General features: G+C 43.6%; 1 protein-coding gene across 7 annotated transcripts in view; it reads left to right on the top strand.

Annotated features, from left to right (window-relative positions):
• The window catches only part of LPP (LIM domain containing preferred translocation partner in lipoma), a 454,652-nt gene that overhangs the window by 88,350 nt on the left and 349,041 nt on the right, over positions 1-17,261 (top strand). For 6 of the 7 annotated variants that reach the window (XM_032777311.2, XM_032777310.2, XM_032777322.2 and 3 more), the window contains one exon: positions 10,263-10,351. The exons of the other annotated variant lie outside the window; for it this stretch is intronic. The gene's annotated coding sequence lies outside the window, so the exon portion shown is untranslated. The remainder of the gene's footprint in view (positions 1-10,262; positions 10,352-17,261) is intronic. 7 annotated transcript variants of the gene reach the window in all.

Genomic DNA, 17,261 nt, shown 5'->3' with positions numbered 1-17,261 from the left:
AGAGAAGAAAGGCCTACGCTCTAGAGCAGGGGTAGGCAACCTATGGCATGCGTGCCAAAGGCAGCACCATGTCTCCTTCTCTGAATATCCCCTAGAGTTGTTCTCTTAAGCTGGCTGCAGAATGTTCTTTAGAGGTCTCTAAGAATATACCTCGGGATCTGTGCCATGTTCCTCACCATGAGACTGGGCTGAATGATTTTATTTTATTTTTTTAAATTGGGGAAAAATGTGTCAAAATTGTTCTTATTTTTAAAGCTTCCCATTTTCATCCATTTTCATTTTTTAAAAATATTTCACTTTTTTTTATTAAAGCGGTTACTGACGTGGTTCTCTGTTGTTTGTGAGATGAAAAATGTTAATATATTTAGTATCAGAGGAGTAGCCATGTTAGTGTGCATCTGTAAAAAGTGACAGAGTCCTGTGGCACCTTGTAGACTGACAGACGTATTGGAGCATGAACTTTCGTGGGTGAATACCCACTTTTTCAGATGAATGTCTGTTAATATTATAAATGTTAATATATATGACACTTTCAGTGAAAATTCTTGAAAAATGAACATAGTTGAAAGTCAGCTTTTTTGAGAAAAGTCTTTCATTTCCCCCCAAAGGGCATTTTTGATGATTTTATTTTTTTACTGAAAGTTTGAACCAGCTCTCAGTACTGGCAGATAGGAGATCTCTAGTTACTCTAACGAGGAGATGAGGTTGCTGTTTAACTGCAAACATTCCTTTCCGCTGACCTTTCCACCGTCCTTCCCTATTTCTTGAATGGACTATGAAAATACTCGAGGGATTAGAACTGTGCAGCTGTGTCGAGATCCCATCTGTTTCGATACTTAACTTTCACGTTGTAGCACATCACTTTGTTCTCCACGGTTGTTTTTCATATAAAAGCAAGCGTGTTGTTAAGCATCTGGAATAGTCGCTCCTTTGGGCCGTGTTCTAATAAGAGGATGTTTCATTATGACAGCTTCCAACATTGCATGAAGGCAAAAACCTTTTACACATGCCGTGAAAAAAGCAACAAAGATGCCTGGCTCAGATCTTTGAGCCTCTGTCTGAGCAAATGTGTGTCTGTGTCTGTGTTCCATAAGCTGTGTTTTGCAACAACTGCTGGAAATTATCCAGAGAAGCTAATAGAGGACTTTGTGACAATCGAAGAAAGAGGAGTGAAGGTCAATTCACATTAATGAAAGCTTCCATCACATGCTTGTAATGCCCCTCCCACCCCACAACTGGGATTATTTAGATCAGGAGAAGTAAAGGAAATTTTGCCTTCCAGATGTGCAGGCTTTAAAGTTATCCTCCCTTTGAATGTGTGGCAGAGCTCTCCAGAGTCAGGTGTGGGTGTGAAAGAGAATATTTTTGAATTGTTAGTGGGACAAAACTGAGAAGAAGCGACTCCTTCACTGTGGCTCTGATTCAGTGAACCACTTAAGCACATGGTTAATATTAATCATGAGCTTTGCCAAATCTGGGGCTTAATGATGCTCTTCGGGCCTGATCCAGTCGTATGACACTCGTTGATTTCACTGCTTTTGGATCTGCCCTGTAGATCTTGGGAAGGTGGTAATTGAACTCGGATGAATGTCAGGACTCCGGGGTTCTATTCCTGACTCTGCCACTGACCTTCTCTGGCTTTCGATTAGATTGCTTCCAGGCTGACTTTCAAACAGTGCTGACACCAGAGATTTGTTTGTGCAGATATAACTGTGTATGCTTCCGTATGGACTTCGTGCACTCACGGTTGTGGATCAGGCTTCTGGAAAAGTCACGCTTTAGCGCTGCCTGGGTCTCATTTTCCCTTTCTGTAAAATGGGAATAAGACTTAACTCCTGCGGTCACTGTTCTTATGTCAAAGATCTACTAAACTGGTTCAGTATGGAAGACAAATAGGTGGCAAATATTTTTGAGAAACTTCATTTGTTTTTCATCCAAAATGTTTTTCTTAGCAAAAAATTCCAACCAACACAAAAATACATCCACTGCTACCTCACAGTGGTATCAGAGATATTGCATTGTCTCCTAAATATAATGAAATACTGTGTTGCTGCAATTCATATGGCAGGATGGCCATAAAGCCCCTGACGAGGATCAGGCCCCATTATTATTATTATTGATGAATTCTGCACAATGGATATTGGGAATAATTGCAGTGCGTTCTGTACTCCCATTGCTTCAGCCATCATTCATAGATTATTTTTTTAAGGCCAAAAGGATGTGATTGTCACCTGTTAATAAAATGCTGTATTTTAAAACTACTTTTCATTGGGGGCACTTAAACTGCTTCACAAAAATTAATTTAGCCTCATGACATTGCTGTGGGGTAGGGTCATTGTACTAATTTTACCAGTGGGAAACTGAGGTACAGAGGTTCCCAGCAGTTCATTGGCTACGTAGGGCACAGAACCAAGGTGTCCTGACTCCGCAGTCAACTGGTCTAACCTCTGACCTCAGTTGTCTGCTCCAACTTCTAAGCCTTGTGGGCTAAGTCTCATCCCTCCTTTTGCAATGCCCAGTTGCTCACTCCGGAGAGTGGCTTTATAATGGAGATGTAGACCACGAAGCCAGTTCTCTTGAGTATTGAGCATTTTGATGACACTGACATCAAACAGCCGGGTGCATGGGAGTGAGAGCATCCCGGGGACATCTTTATGCCAGGAGAACACCCTGGGCCTTGGTGGACTTGCCAGCTGTAGTGGGATCCTCCTTTCCCAAAGCTGAATTGTTCCTCCTATGGTTGAGGCCCAAGAGAGCTTTTCTTCACCAGCAGGCGTGCCCTCCTGCTTCCCTCCTAGTTGCATTGTCTGCACCAAACGTACTTCCTGTCCACGAATGGCTTCATTTCCCGAAGCGCCTCTTGCATATCGTCAGGGCGGCGATGGGGATACAGGTTGCAGGATGTTCTGCTCTTGCTTCTACTCTCTGATTTGCAGAGTTCCCCTTCCAAACCCCAGCGTCACAGAGTCAGCAGTGCTTTCCTTTCTATGCAGTTACCTTCACTTTCTTAAAAGAGGGGGGGATGGACAGTACCGGTAATCCGTTTCCATTTCCCACAGCCTTTTTGGGAGCATGGCTGATAATGCATAAAGTTTCACACCGTCCTGTGAAAGGGTGCAAGGGCTACGCATAACAGAGAGGGGGTATGGTATTGTGCAGGGGTTCTCATGACCCCCAGGAGACTCCCAAAGGGGATCACAACCATCCTGCTCTTCCCATACTGCTAAATGGCAGGAGGGTGAGTCCCAGGGGGTCCTGATATGGAAAAGGAGGATCTTTTCCCACTCTCTGGGACCCTACAGGTTTACTTGGTGCCATTAACGGTTGCAGGACAATATGCCAGGGAAAGCGGAGTGGTGGAAAAGGCACCACAGAGTGAACAGGGAAGCAAGAGGCCTTGCTTGTACTCTCGAGCACAGAGTCAGCGAGAGATGCTGTTGGCCCTAGCTTTGTTGGGTGGTTTCTAGCAGCTGCAAGGATTGGGAACAGTGCTTAAAACCCATTTGAAACAATTCCAGTGCAAAATACAGAGAGAGGATTGTCTCATGGCCAAACTCTTATGACTTGGGATGAGTTCTGTTCCCACAGACTCCCTGGGTGAATGTAAACAGGTTTGAGGACCTGATTTTCAGCACTCCCAAGCACCGGCTTATAAAATAACCAGATCTTGCCTTTATGACTACAGTATCTGAGTGCCTTGCAATCTGCAGTATGTTTGTCCTTCCAGCACCCTGGGAGGCAAGGCAGTGCTGTTATCCCCATTGTACAGGTGGGAAACTGAGGCACAGACAAAGTGACCTCCCCTGGGGCCACACAGGAAGTTTATGGCAGAACAGAGACTTGAACTTGGGTCTCCTACATCCCAACTTCCTGGAGCATCTTTCCTGGGAGTCCCCCCTTGAGTTGAGCTGCTATTGTGGGTGCTCAGCACACCTGCAGAATCAGGCTGCTGCCATATAGCTGTTGTGAAGGTACTCGGCGGTTTTGTGGAATTTAGTCCATGAATGTTTGTAAAACGCTTTGAGAGCCCCAGGTGGAAGGCAAGGTACGTACTGTTACTATTTTATATCCTAAGCAAGTTCTCAGGCCGAGACTGGCTTCAGACCCCCTTCTATCCAGAATGAGTTAGAACTTGATGTGATGCCATGATCTTGCAGCTCTCCTTGGCCCCTGCCAACCAAACAGTATAATAGGCCAGATTAGCAGAAGTGATCTTTAAATTTAGCTCTGAACGTTATGCATGTAGACAGGCCCAGAGACAGATGAACTCACTCTCTGTTCATATTCATTTTACCAAATACCACCCCCTCGTTAACATCTTATTACCTCCAAGGCAGCGAGAGGTGGTGAAACTGTGATCATAAATTTATCACTGAACTACGACAGCAGTCCTATATTTTACTTGAGCTGTAAAATGTGATCAAGAGGGTTGAGCATCTCCTTAGTTTAACACAAAATTAGGGACATGACACAAATTCTTATTAATTTTTTGGTAAATTTCAGAGAACATTTGATTGTCAGATTTTTAGAAATGAATCAGAGTTAGTTTTACAGGAAACAGTCTAGTTGTCTATGGTAACCTGACATTGAAATCCGCCCCCCCCCCACCACACTGAAAGCTCTTCCCTTTTGAACTTTCAGTTTAATTTAATATACCAGACTGGATATCCCTGGCTAGTGAAACATTCTTAACAGGTAATACAGGCAAAAGGTTCCTATTTCAGATAAAACTTCAGAGCTGACTTGATCGTTGCTCGGCATTAGTTCTTTCCATGTCATTTCCTTGTATGAAATTTCAGGCACTATAGAAATGACAGAAGTGAGCAGCAGATTTGAATTTTGAGCAGTCTGTCTGTAAGCCTTGTGGGTAACTCTTAAGTCTTTCTGACATAGATTCACAGATTCCAAGACCAGAAGGGGACGATTGCGATCATCCAATCTGGTCTCCTGGATAATGCAGGCCAGAGAACTGCCCCAAAATAATTCCTGGAGCAGATCTTTTAGGGAAAAAAGCATCTGCTCTTGATTTAAAAATGGTCAGTGGTGGAGAATTCTTGGTAAATTGTTCCAAGTATTAGTTACTCTCATGGTTAAAAATTTACACCTTATTTCCAGTCTGAATTTGTCTAGTTTCAACTTCCAGCCTTTGGATCATGTTAGACTTTTCTTTGCTAGACTGAAGAGCCCTTTATTAAATATTTGTTTCCCATGTAGGTGCTTATAGACTGTAATCAAGTCACCCCTTAACTTTCTCTTTATGTTAAATAGATTGAGCTCCTTGCGGCTCTAAGACAAGTTTTCTAATCCTTTAATCATTCTCGTTGCTCTTCTCTGACTCCTCACCAGTGTAACAGTGTGTGACTGTTGTATCGTGTGCTACATTTTGGTCTTCAGCTGTGCGACCCTGGCCATTGTGTGCTCTTCTGCGTTCCTAAGTTAAGCAGGGATAAGCCAGGCCAGTGATTGGATGTTGGACTCTGAGAGTCCGAAGCTGCGGGAGATGTTCTTGGGAATGATGACTCAGCAAATGGTGCTGTTTCTATACTAACTCGGAGAGAAATGTCCAAAAGAGACAGTCGGGGTGTGTGTGTGTGTGTGTGGTGTTGGCGGTGCAGCTTTTCAGAGGACTAGTTAAAAAACCACCCTGATAATTGCTGTCATTAAATATCCCATAGCTTTTTACAAGTTAGGGTGGTTATGCCTGGGGTCCTAGCCAAATTTCACTTCACATGAGTTATGATGTGCTTACCCAAAGTACCCCATACAGGTTAAACGGGGTACAAAATTCTTTATTTCCTGCCCCAAACTACTGTGTAATGGTCTGTGTGCTGTTAACAGCAAGGGTATTGCACTCAAGAGATTGGATCTATGTTAGTGTTAAGTGCAGTTTAAACACAGCAGCTGTTTTACCATACTGTATAATAGACATCAGAGTATGTTATAGACAGAACTAGTAACTACAGCCATAGTTAAGATTGCTGAACACTTTCCATGCCAGATGTCTGCTTCAGGCTGGTTTTCTCTCACCTCGTAAAGTTTCAGTTAAAATGGTTCAACAGTTTCTGAAGATGAGATTAGGGGGAAAAGACATTGTTTTGTCCACATTAAAAAAAATTCTCAACCATTTTGTTGAGAAGCTCTGGTATCTCTACTTTGTGGGATCGGGACTTCGAAATTCAGCAGGGAGGTCGTCCTGGTATCAGAGATTTGTTTTTTGCTTTTCTGAGTAAAATTCGCCTAATTTTGGCCAAGTTATAAGTTCCTGAAAAATCATTTTGCATGTGCCCAGTGGAAACTTGTTAGACTTTGGCAGCCGAACTCTCCAAACATTCTATGTGTTCTGAGTATGCTCGCTCCTGGGGCTGAGAAGGACTTATTCTGCAGTTGCTTCTGGCTGTTGGTTGCTGCTGGAGCAACAGGCACTGGAACTGAAAGCCAGTGAGGCTCTCTTCCGTGCTCTTCATGTCTCCATAACTGGTTCCTAACCAACGTGGAGAAGGAGGTAGCTGCCTGATGGGAATGCAGAGGGGTGAGGGGCAAGGACATCTTGGAAGAGGGTGCACGTAATAAGGGTTTATAACTACTACAACAAAGGCCCCATCTGAATTTGGGATTGAACCCAAGATTCCTGAGTCTCCACATTCCTCTGCTTTCAGCAAATAGCTGTGAAACCCACTGTCGTCGTCCTCTACTGGCTGTTCCACACTGATGATAACAACCTACTACCACTACCACTTACCCCACTAGCTCAAGTGGCAGTGGCTTGGTGTTGTGGATCTGTAACCACCAGTCTCTAGAGTCATTCTTACTCTTTCTCTGACTATTCAGGTCTTTTATACAAATTGGAACTGTTTCGTCAGAAAAGATAGAAAGAGATCCCCTGAGAATACCCCATAGCTTAGTGGTTGGGGCATTCACCTGGATGGAGGGGGAGGAAAGGGAGGTCCGAGGTCAAGTTCGTTCTTTGGTTTTGGCTTGGATTGAGTCATATTTTTGTTATATTTATTTTGTTTTGTTTTTCAGAGCTGCCAGCAAACCAAACAGTCAGTTATTTGCACAGCTCTTATTATGATACAATCTCTGACTACATGATTGAAAACTATTTTTTCCACAGGACGTGGACCCATTGAGTGCACTGAATGTCTAGTGCTCGTTGAATGGGTAGTTACTTAACATTTCTTTTTATTCTCATTGCTGAATGTGTGGCTTTATTTAACGCATATCATCTGAACCCTGCACTGAGTGCAAAATTAACTTTTTTCCCATGGTGCTGTCACCAGAGAGGCTGAATACATTACAAACATTAATGAATGTACCTTCGCAATGGCTAGGCAGTGGTATTATCTCCATTTTTCAGATGAGAAATTGGCAAAAGTGTCCACTTATTTTGGGTGCTCAGTCTGAGACATCTGGGGCCTGATTTTTCACAGACGGTATCATTTGTAGAGCACTTTGTGTTCAAAGCACAGCTCCAATCAACTTCAGTTGCAGTTGTGAGCGCTCAGCACTTCTGGATAATTTGCTCCAGGTGTTTCAAGCCGGGTTCCCAGAAAATGAGGAGTACACAGGGCCACATGTGAAAAAATGTTTGTTTTAAGTCACTTGCCCAGCCTCTCGCCTTGGAGCTCTGTGACACCAGCAGGGATAGAGTTCTCCAGGGTGACATTCAGTTGCCTTAACTAGAAGACCATCCTTTCTCTTCCTGTAATCTCCTACCTCGTTCACTACTCACCTTTCCACTTCTGCAACCAATGTGGCGTTGACCCTACAGACGCCCTTCCCTACCCGACCCGGATGAATGACCAAATCACTATCCATTTACCAGCCCTAAATACATCGCCAAATAATTGGCTAAACAATGGTGTGTCTCAGTGTTTTTGTTTCCCCTGTCTTGCAACAGGACCACCAGGCAGTGTGATAAATGGACTAACAGCTGGATCTGGTTTTACTGGGGCACGTATTGGTTCCTCTGTTGCTGTTTTGCAACTTCTTGCAGCGTGACATTTATAAACTAAAATCCTGCTTCCCCAAAGTATCAAAAGAAATAAGGCCACTTTTCACCACAGACATAAAAGGCTTCTAATGTACAAGTGCAGCAAGCACCACTGTGAAGAACAAAGCTGACAGCTCATCACGTCTAATGCCTTTTAAGTTTGTACCTCCGTTTTCACTTCCAGACTGTCTCATGGAGCTTGAAGGCTTCAGTGATTGCCTCACCAAGAACTGACAGAGGAAGAACTCTCTCTAACTTTTAAATGCCTCTTTTAATTTTCCTAAACCAACCTAGTGTTCGGGCCAAATTCCAGTTTTGGTGATCATATTCGAATTAACTTAATTCCTTTGCCGGTTTCAGTTGTGTTCAGTATTCTTCTTGGCTTCCAGCGCTTCTCTGTTGGTCAGTACTGCTTTGTGGTATTAAAGAGCTGCTGCTATATTCCATGCATGTAGTTACATTCCCGTGGTAGCTTGAACTGATTCCTACATGCATATATGAGTTCCCATGTACCCTCAACCTCCATTGATGTTAGTAGGAGCTAAGATGCTCAGCCTTGGTGGGACTGGTCCTGTCAACAGCGCTGCATGCATGCTTGAAGTCAGGCACAGGTTTTGGTACCTTGCTGAATCAGGCCCATGGTTTATGAAGCATTTTGGGATCTTTGAGGATGAAAGCCACCACAGCGATGGAAGTTGTTAGTCTATGCCACTTAGCTGGGAGTGGCCTAGTGCATAGTGCATGGGACTCATGAGACCTGGATTCTATCCTCACCTCTGCCACTGGCCTGCTGGGTGACTCTGGCCAAGAAACAGCCCCACTCTGTGCCTCAGATTCCCCATCTGTAAAATGGGGACGATGAAACTGACCTGCGTCTAAAGCGCTGTGAGTTCTAGAGATGCAAGAGTTAGGCCTATTATTTCTCTAGGGGCAGTAGTGTGGCAGCTGTTAATCTTCTACCGCCAGCACTGGAGAAACATTTCTTTTTGCATAGCTGTGCCAAATGGGGCCATGTTACTTTCCTGTGCTGACAGCAGTTGATCCCACTACTAAAATGTTGGCATCAGCAAGAGAAAAATGATCCAGGAAAGCAAAAAGACCCAAGGAGGGAAGAGAATTGAAAAAGAACAAATAGCTTCAATGAAAACTTGGTGAGAGATGAGGCACAAGGGGGAAGGGGACAGGCAGAGGGAAGAGACACATGACTGGGTTGGTGCGTTGACCTTTTGACCCTTGCAGACATTGCTTCGTATATTTAATTCACGAGTTGGGTGGGTCTCAGGTCTGAACCCTGATGGACAGGTATCTCTGTTGCAAAGCTGCTGTGCAGTATGGTTTTGTTGGCAGCCTCTGCTTTGTAGAGGCCTAAGATTTAGAGTAGGTGAGTGAGGAGGTATCATCATTTAACAAGAGGTGCTTTCCCGGTAGACTTTATTGTCTCTGTCCGCTGCTTTTTGTTTGGCAGCTTTCTGGGGAACTCAGACAAACGCACTGTAAATCCTCCCTGACAGACAGGCTTTGGGATATTGGTGCCGTACAGTTCTACCCACCTGATTCCTGGGCTCTTTTTTCATGTCTTTTTTTTTTTTTTTTTTTTTTTAATCCTTATTGAAAGGAAGCCCTTTGGTCTGGAAGGGAGATTCCATTTTATTAGGCAGTCTTGCAGAGCTGGAGGTAGATATCAATTTGTGGGCACAGAAATAACTCAAGGTTCCATTCACCCTGCGTTTCGGCCCTGGGTTTTACTGAGTGCGTCCCACAAATTTGTAAGCGTGGGCTCAGAGGACGTTAAAAGCGTCACCCAATATCTTCAGGATCAGTGCAGCTGATGATGTCATGCCGTGATCTGATGTATGTGGCTTGTTGTCACGATACATCAAGACAAGGCAAGCCCCTTGTCATGGAGGATAGAGCTTTAGAGGTGGGACCCACAATTCTACTGATGTGAATTGGGTTTTACCCAAGAACAGACAAAAGCATTTCGCACATTCAGGCAGCCAAATACAAGGGCATAGCTTTAACTCCTTGCAGAGGGATTTTTCAGCATAACTCCCATCAACGTTGGTGAGGATTGTACGGCTAAATCTCAAGATTGCCCTTCTCTGCCATTCTTTGCTACTGCTTTCAACAGTCTGTTTGAGTGTTCCTTGTGATTAATGTTTTGGGTGGAAGAAGGCGCAAACAGTGAGGGATGGATGCTGTTTCCCTGTGTGATTCCCCAGCTCTGCCATGCTAACGGAACAACTTTCTTTTTCTTGTCTTGCTGCAGAAATTCAGAGTCTGAATGCGCAACCTGTTGGATGTGAGTGCCTTATTTTAAAGCAGACTTGCAATTTCCTAATCTCTCATTTGCCTGGGGTAAGTAAAAAAAAACCATTAGCAACAGTATGGCAAAGGGAGGACAAGTGGATTTTGTGCCTGGGCTAGTACATTTCTGTGATAGTTTTGTAAGCTTGTCCTGCAGGATTAGGATTTGAAGGGCGTGACACATGTAATTAGAAAGACATTGCTAAATTAATACCTAGATTGACAGGTGACTTCAGCCTAACAATAGCTCTGCTGTTCTTAATGTTTCTGTTACCTGAACAAGCACTTCCTGCTGGAGAGGACTATAAACCCATGGATAATTAACACAATCCTCAATCATTCATGTACAATATAATAATGTGATAAAAGCAGGAATTAATGGATAAAAAAGAAACAGGACTGATCCTGACTTGGAGTTTGGTTATCTTTTGCGATGCACTATGCAGAGCTGCACGTCCCTATTTCTGTCAATCTCATTTGTGTACTGTGGCATCGGAGCCAGTCGTCCAGACTTGAATGCAAACTACTCCAGACGTTGGATTATCTGAGCACATTACCAGATCATGGAATCGTAGAATCTCAGGGTTGGAAGGGACCTCAGGAGGTCATCTAGTCCCACCCCCTGCTCAAAGCAGGACCAATCCCCAACTAAATCATGTAAATAAAGGTGTAAATAATCCAGGTGAACGAACTATACCGAGTCCTGCTTATTCCCTTGTCATCTCCAGAGTCAGGTGAGATGGGTTCAAACTTCATTTTTCTCTTTTTGTCCTTCCGGTCTCATTCTTCCTTGCCCTGTTCTGAGAACGGGCAAAGCAGACTTTTTGTGTGTGCACACCTTGTATAGGAAAGATGTGTCCGAGAGATAGGTTTTGAGGTTTGTCCCCCAGGTGGCTGTTAAATTCTGTTACCCCTCACTTGTTCCCACAGGAGTTATGAGTCATGAGTCACCCAGAAAGCGTGGGAGAAATTTGAGTGGTCCTGCCACTTATACTGAAAGATCATAACAAGAGGGGGTGGAGATCGTGTTAAATTTCACCTTCCTCAGATGGTTAGATATCAGAGAAATACACATGATGGAAGAAGCCCCATCGCTTAGGACTTATAAAACTAAAATGGGCAAGACTCTAGAAGATGTGTTGTGCATTGGCCAGGAGACAGGTTGGATGCTCTTGATGTGTGCTTTCCATAGGGAAGCTGGCATCCCACTATGATATTTCATTGTAATAGGGTAAGAGCTTGGAAAAGCATCTGTCAACCACTCTGAGAGAGACAGGAATTGTCAAGGGGACTCCCTCCCAGAGTTACCTTGGCATGCGTTTGTTCTTTCACGGGATCTCAGAAACTCTGGCAACTCTCTGCTTAGATCTTCAAAGCAAAATATGTCAACGACAGGACACAATTTACAGTGTGACCCCCTGATCTTCTTGATCTTGAACAATCAATTAAATCTAAGACGTTGTCGTTCCCCTCATTGCAAGGACTATTAATAAGCTGAGGTGCTACATCAGTGATAGAGCTAGATTTCCATCCTTTTTCTTTTAATGACTCTGACCTTTCGGGCTGGGTCAGGGTCAGATTATTTACAAAGGCTGCTCCCTAAATCTGCCTGTCAGGACGGATGTTAATGGTATCATATTATTGCATTGGTGAAAGTAAACAATGTTGAACTCTCGCCCAGATCTCTTCTCTAGCATTTAAAGTGACGGTAAAGCTCATGCTGCATCATGATGATGATGATTATTCATTGCATGTGCATTGTGACTTCCACCTGAGGATCTCGCGAGTGCCTAGTGTATATCATGAGAGTCAGGTGAGCCCTGTGACTCAGACATTGGAGACACAGCAAAGCAGTAGCAGAGCTGTGAATATAACCCAGAAGTCCTTAGTTCCAGCTTTAATGCACCCTAGTTGGTGTCAGTTCTGTAGTACTGTGTGAATGATTTTGCAACTGAAAATCTGTATTTTTTTCCATTCTATTTCTGCTACGCCCACAAAGGAAGATCTCTCAGGATTCTTCTAATCTCTGTACCCTGCAAAGAAAACCTATTTCCTTTCACATGCTTAAGAACAGAAGTCTCGTTCTGAGTGCCAGTGAACACAATTTATATTTGTTGCTTAACAAAGCCCTACCAGATCCTGGTGTGTTTTGACTAGCACTGTATTGCTAGTTTGGTATGAATGTTCTGTGAGCACTTTGGGAATCCCGAGCACTGATGGGCGGTTGGTTGGGTTTTCCCCATTCTTAATGTTCATAGAAACAGTTCCTAGATGGCTCCATCCTGACCATTTCCACAAAGGGAGTATGCAGAGGTTAAGGTCAGTTTTTGATTACCAGTGAGAGAGGTTAATGGCATATGAGCCCAGTTTCTGTGGTTCCATGAATACTGCCAACGCCTTCAGAAGCACAGGAGTCGCAACCCAGTGGGGGATTTTTAAGGGAAAATATCAGGTAGTGTAGGTCAAAAACGTATCATTTGAGTTTAAAAACCCCCACACTTTAATAGAACTTTTTAAATAATTATTTCTAATATTCAGTTAAAACAGTTCTTTTGGGGTGGGTTTAACCACTCATCTGCGGTGTTTGCAACTTCATCCGCTACATGTTGGACAAGAACTGACTGCGTTTGTGAGGTGGCTCGGTAGAGAATGTATTTATCCTCCCAACACCCCGGGAGGTTGGGGGGGTGCAGTTATCCCCATTTTACAGCTTAGAAAACTGAGTTATGGAGCAGCTCAGTGACTTGTCATATAGGAAGGCGGTGGACAAGCTGGGAGTGTATTGCTATTATTTATTTGTGTCATAGCAGTGCCCAGAGACCCCAACCAAGGTCAGGGTCCCTTTGCGCTAGGTACTGTACAGATGCATAATGAGGAGACTGTTCATTCCCTGAAGAGCTGACAGTCTAACTAGAGAAGACAGACAAAAAGTGCGAGATGAAGCAGCAGTGCAAAGAGGTGAAGTGATTTTTCCAAGGTCGTGCAGCAAGTTAGTGATGGTCAGTCTTAGAATCCAGTTCTCCAGAATCTGGAAACCTTCCTTCCTCTACCTAAAATGCAAGTGTCTATGAAGTGAAACTGACCGGTGCCTTCTCTTTGTTGGAAATGAGTGGAAAAAAAATCAGAGTTTTTTTTAAAAAAAAGAAAAGAAAATCAGAGTTTTAAAATTCCTTTAGTTTTAATAATTGAGGGCCAGGGTGGGATGTGTGTGCGCGCAGGGCTCCAAGCATTGTGACAATAAATTTAATAACCCTTTGACAGATCTACTTGCCTTTCACCTGAAACTGACATATGAGGAAAGTAGGATGTCAGAGCACTCAGGTGCCTCATTGCAGAATATGACCTTAATGCTGAGTTTAGTGAGACAGCATCCCTCACAGGTGATGTGACTGTCAAAGGTAGATCTCTTTCTACTTGCACAGTCTTGCTTCTTATGATGTGTAGAGGGAAAGGCTTCTAGTGCCTGGCTATGTTACATGGCCCGGGCGGCCAGCAGGCTTCGCTTTTTTTATAACGAGAGAATTAACGTTAGCAGCAGGGGGTAATAGTCACTTTGAATTAAATACCGGCAAGGCACGGGAAAATGGCAGCGTTAAAAGGCCCCTGTCTATTGTATGAATAGATAATTCCTCTTCAGAGCCATGTTTAAGATGCCATATCCATAAATACTAGTATGGCTCTTTGATTCCAATTTTCAGGTAAGATGAACATTTTATTGAGTATTCTGCCTGTCACATTCAATACGTTAGTGTGCCATCCTCTCAGGCTTATTAGCATAATTGCACTGCTTAAGCAACAATAAAAAATTCAACAGTAAAATAGCAGTTAGCAAGGCGATTTGTTATCAAAAGCTTTTACTTAAGGACAGGTTCACCGCATATTTATTAGTGAGTTAGTGTTATAAGTTACTTTTATTTAGAAAAAACAAAAAGGGAAAATGTTTTTAGGAGAGTTTTTTTTTGTTTTTTTGTTTTTTAAAAAAGGTAAATTGGAGAGTCTGAAAATTGGTCACGGCTTCTTTTTCTGTTATGTAAAAGCTCAGCCCAATTACACATGTAGTGGAGAAGAGATTATAGAACTAACTTGGGTTTCGTGTCTCTTCTGAGCAAAATGTCTGCAAAATCTTTTAAAGTCTGCTAGGATGGCTTGGTTAAATCTCTTGGCAGTTTTTTCCCCTGTTCCAACCCCTTCTCCAGCTTCAACGGAATTCTTTCCCTTGTTATTAAGGAGAATCATGAGAGCCACTGAAAAACCTGTGTGCACTGAGGCGCACACGTCAGTTGCACTGGTGTCAATAGCCTCTGTGCTGTGGCTGGAGGCAGAACCAAACCTGTTGGTTACTTCAGGAAGGGGTGGACTCACCTCCTAGACAGTTGCCAGCCTGTTCCAAAGGGCCTGAGACACTTTGAAAAGATTAATCATTCATTTCTCATTAGGGTACTTGTGCAGCTCTCTTTAAAGTGGGTGTGATGCTTGTGGGGAAGGAGGCTACGCAATGCTAGTGGGTTCTCAGTTCAGTTCCCAGAGGACCAGTGTCTATGTCATATAAGTGCTGCTATCTTTTGCACCAATTTGTTGTCTTTGCTGGCAGCCTGAGAAAATGAAGGGGTAGAGACTGAACGGGCAAGGCAGGCAGATTTTCCCCCTTGGTCCTAGGTGTTTCTAGAGTAGAGCTGACATGCGCTGGCAGAGGGCAGTGTGTGGACTGCGACATTACTGTTCCAGGAAATATTTAACTGAGGTGTGCACATGCAGGTGTTCCTACACAAAAAAGGCTTACTGCAGAGGGGCAGAAGGGTGGGGGGTGAGAGAAAGAGACAAGATCTCACATTTTCCACAGGTGTTTTTATTGTTAAAAAAAGAAGAAGCCATTTTTGTCATAATTTACCAGTGATGGAAATGCATGGAAGAAGGGTGCAAAATTACACACAGGGGAGAAGAGTGCAAAATTATACGCCACCCCACCCCCACCAATATAAAACTGTTCTAATGGAAAAAACCCACTAGGTGAAAACAGGAGTTTTGCCCTGTTTATGTGGGGAAAGCCAGCTGCTGCTCATATTGCTCCCAGAATCATAGAAATGTAGGCCTGGACAGGGCCTCAGTAGGTCATCTAGTGCAATCCCCTGCACTGAGGCAGAGCCAAGTATTATCTAGACCACCCCTGCCAGTGTTTGTCTGTCCTGCTCTTAAAAACTTCCAGTGACAGAGATTCCACAACCTCCTTAGGTAATTTGTTCCAGGGCTTAACTGTCCTGACAGTTAGGAAGTTTTTTCTAATGCTCAGCCTAAATTGCCCTTGCTGCAATTTAAGCCCATTGCTTCTTGTCCTATCCCTGGTGGTTAAGGAGAACAATTTATCACCCTCCTCTTTATAAACTTTGATGTAGGTGATGATTGTTATCACGTCCTGCTGCCTTCTCTTCTCCAGAGTAAACAAACCATTTTTTCTAGTCTTTCCTCATAGGTCTTGTTTTCTAGAACTTTAATCAGTTTTGTTGCTCTTCTCTGGACGTTCTCCTTTTTGTCCACGTCTTTCCCGAAGTGCGGTGCCCGGAACTGGACACAATACTCCAGTTGGGTCCTTTTGAGTACTGAGCAGAGCGGAAGAATTACTTCTTGTGTCTTGCTTACAACACTCATGCTAATACATCCCAGAATGATGTTCGGTTTGTGATCCACTGCAACATCTGGATCTTTCCTAGGCAGTCATTTCTCAATTTGTATGTGTGCAATTGATTATTCCTCCCTAAGTGGAGTACTTTGCATTTGTTCTTATTGAATTTCATCCTATTTCCTTCAGACCATTTCTCCAGTTTGTCTAGATTGTTTTGAATTCTACCCCTGTCCTCCAAAGCACTTGCAACCCCTCCCAGCTCGGTACTGTCTGCAGACTTGTAAGCATACTCTCTATGCCATTATCCAAATCATTTATGAAGATATTGAGTAGAAAATTTCCATCTCCAGGGCTGTCAGTTGGCTCCTTTCAGAAATGCTGGAAAAGCGCGGGTGGGGGAAATCCAGAGATGTATTTTTCAAACATGCTTTTCTAAGTGCTGTGGGTCCTTTGGGGGTGATGTTGAAATGCAAGACATTAGTATATTTGCTTCAGATGCCCCCCACCTGATTTTCTCTCACGGGTGATGTTCCTAAAATCCGGATCCTTCTTGAAGGTTCCTTCACTGATGTGTGCATTGTTTTGAATATTCCCTTCACCCCCAGGGGTTAGTTGTCCCTCTTTCGCTCTCTACCCATTCTCTGTGGATTGTCCCACTGGAGTGCCTTTACTTAGATACCTCTAGAGGTCCTTCCACCCCCACCCCCCATATCCCCATCTCCACTGTTTCTCACCATCGAAACTTGGGAATGTTGCTACTCTTTCACCCCGGCCTGCAGACACTCCCCCTCTTTTGGAACTCAGCACATGTTGACTTACCCTTGTATTGGCAGACCCTCAACCTTGTATTTCCCTGCTATAGTGATCACTCTCCCCCACCGTGGCAACGGATGTTAGTTCTGCGGACATTCATTTCATTGTGAACTATTTCTGTGATGTCAGAGCATTTAAAGAAGAAACTACAGTGTATTGTGAGTGGTGTCTCATGATCTGGGTGGAAAGGGGTAATACCACTTACTTCACCCCCTTCCCCCCATCCTCAAATCTAACCCCTCGTTTAAACTAATCCTGATGAGGGAGAAGTGAAGGTAAATTTGCTCCAGGGCAGAAGCTGACGTTCATAGTGAAACAGGATGTGCAAGCAGGTTGTGGAATTGGAAGAGGAGCCCATGGAAACAGGTGAAACTAACTGGGTGCATATTAGAGAAGTGATGAGCTTGTGAAGCCCTGTTTGCAAACATGCTCTTCTGTGAATGTGTGAAATTTTTAAGGTGCTGATCATTTCGGTTCCCCTTTTCGGGTGCGAAAAAAGTTATTGTTTAGATATGAATTTTGTCTTTCAGC

The sequence above is a fragment of the Chelonoidis abingdonii genome, chromosome 8, assembly GCF_003597395.2.
Source record: "Chelonoidis abingdonii isolate Lonesome George chromosome 8, CheloAbing_2.0, whole genome shotgun sequence".
Taxonomy (NCBI): domain Eukaryota; kingdom Metazoa; phylum Chordata; order Testudines; family Testudinidae; genus Chelonoidis; species Chelonoidis abingdonii.
The sequence above is the reverse complement of the archived record's forward strand: the minus strand, read 5'-3'. Positions and strand labels throughout refer to the sequence as shown.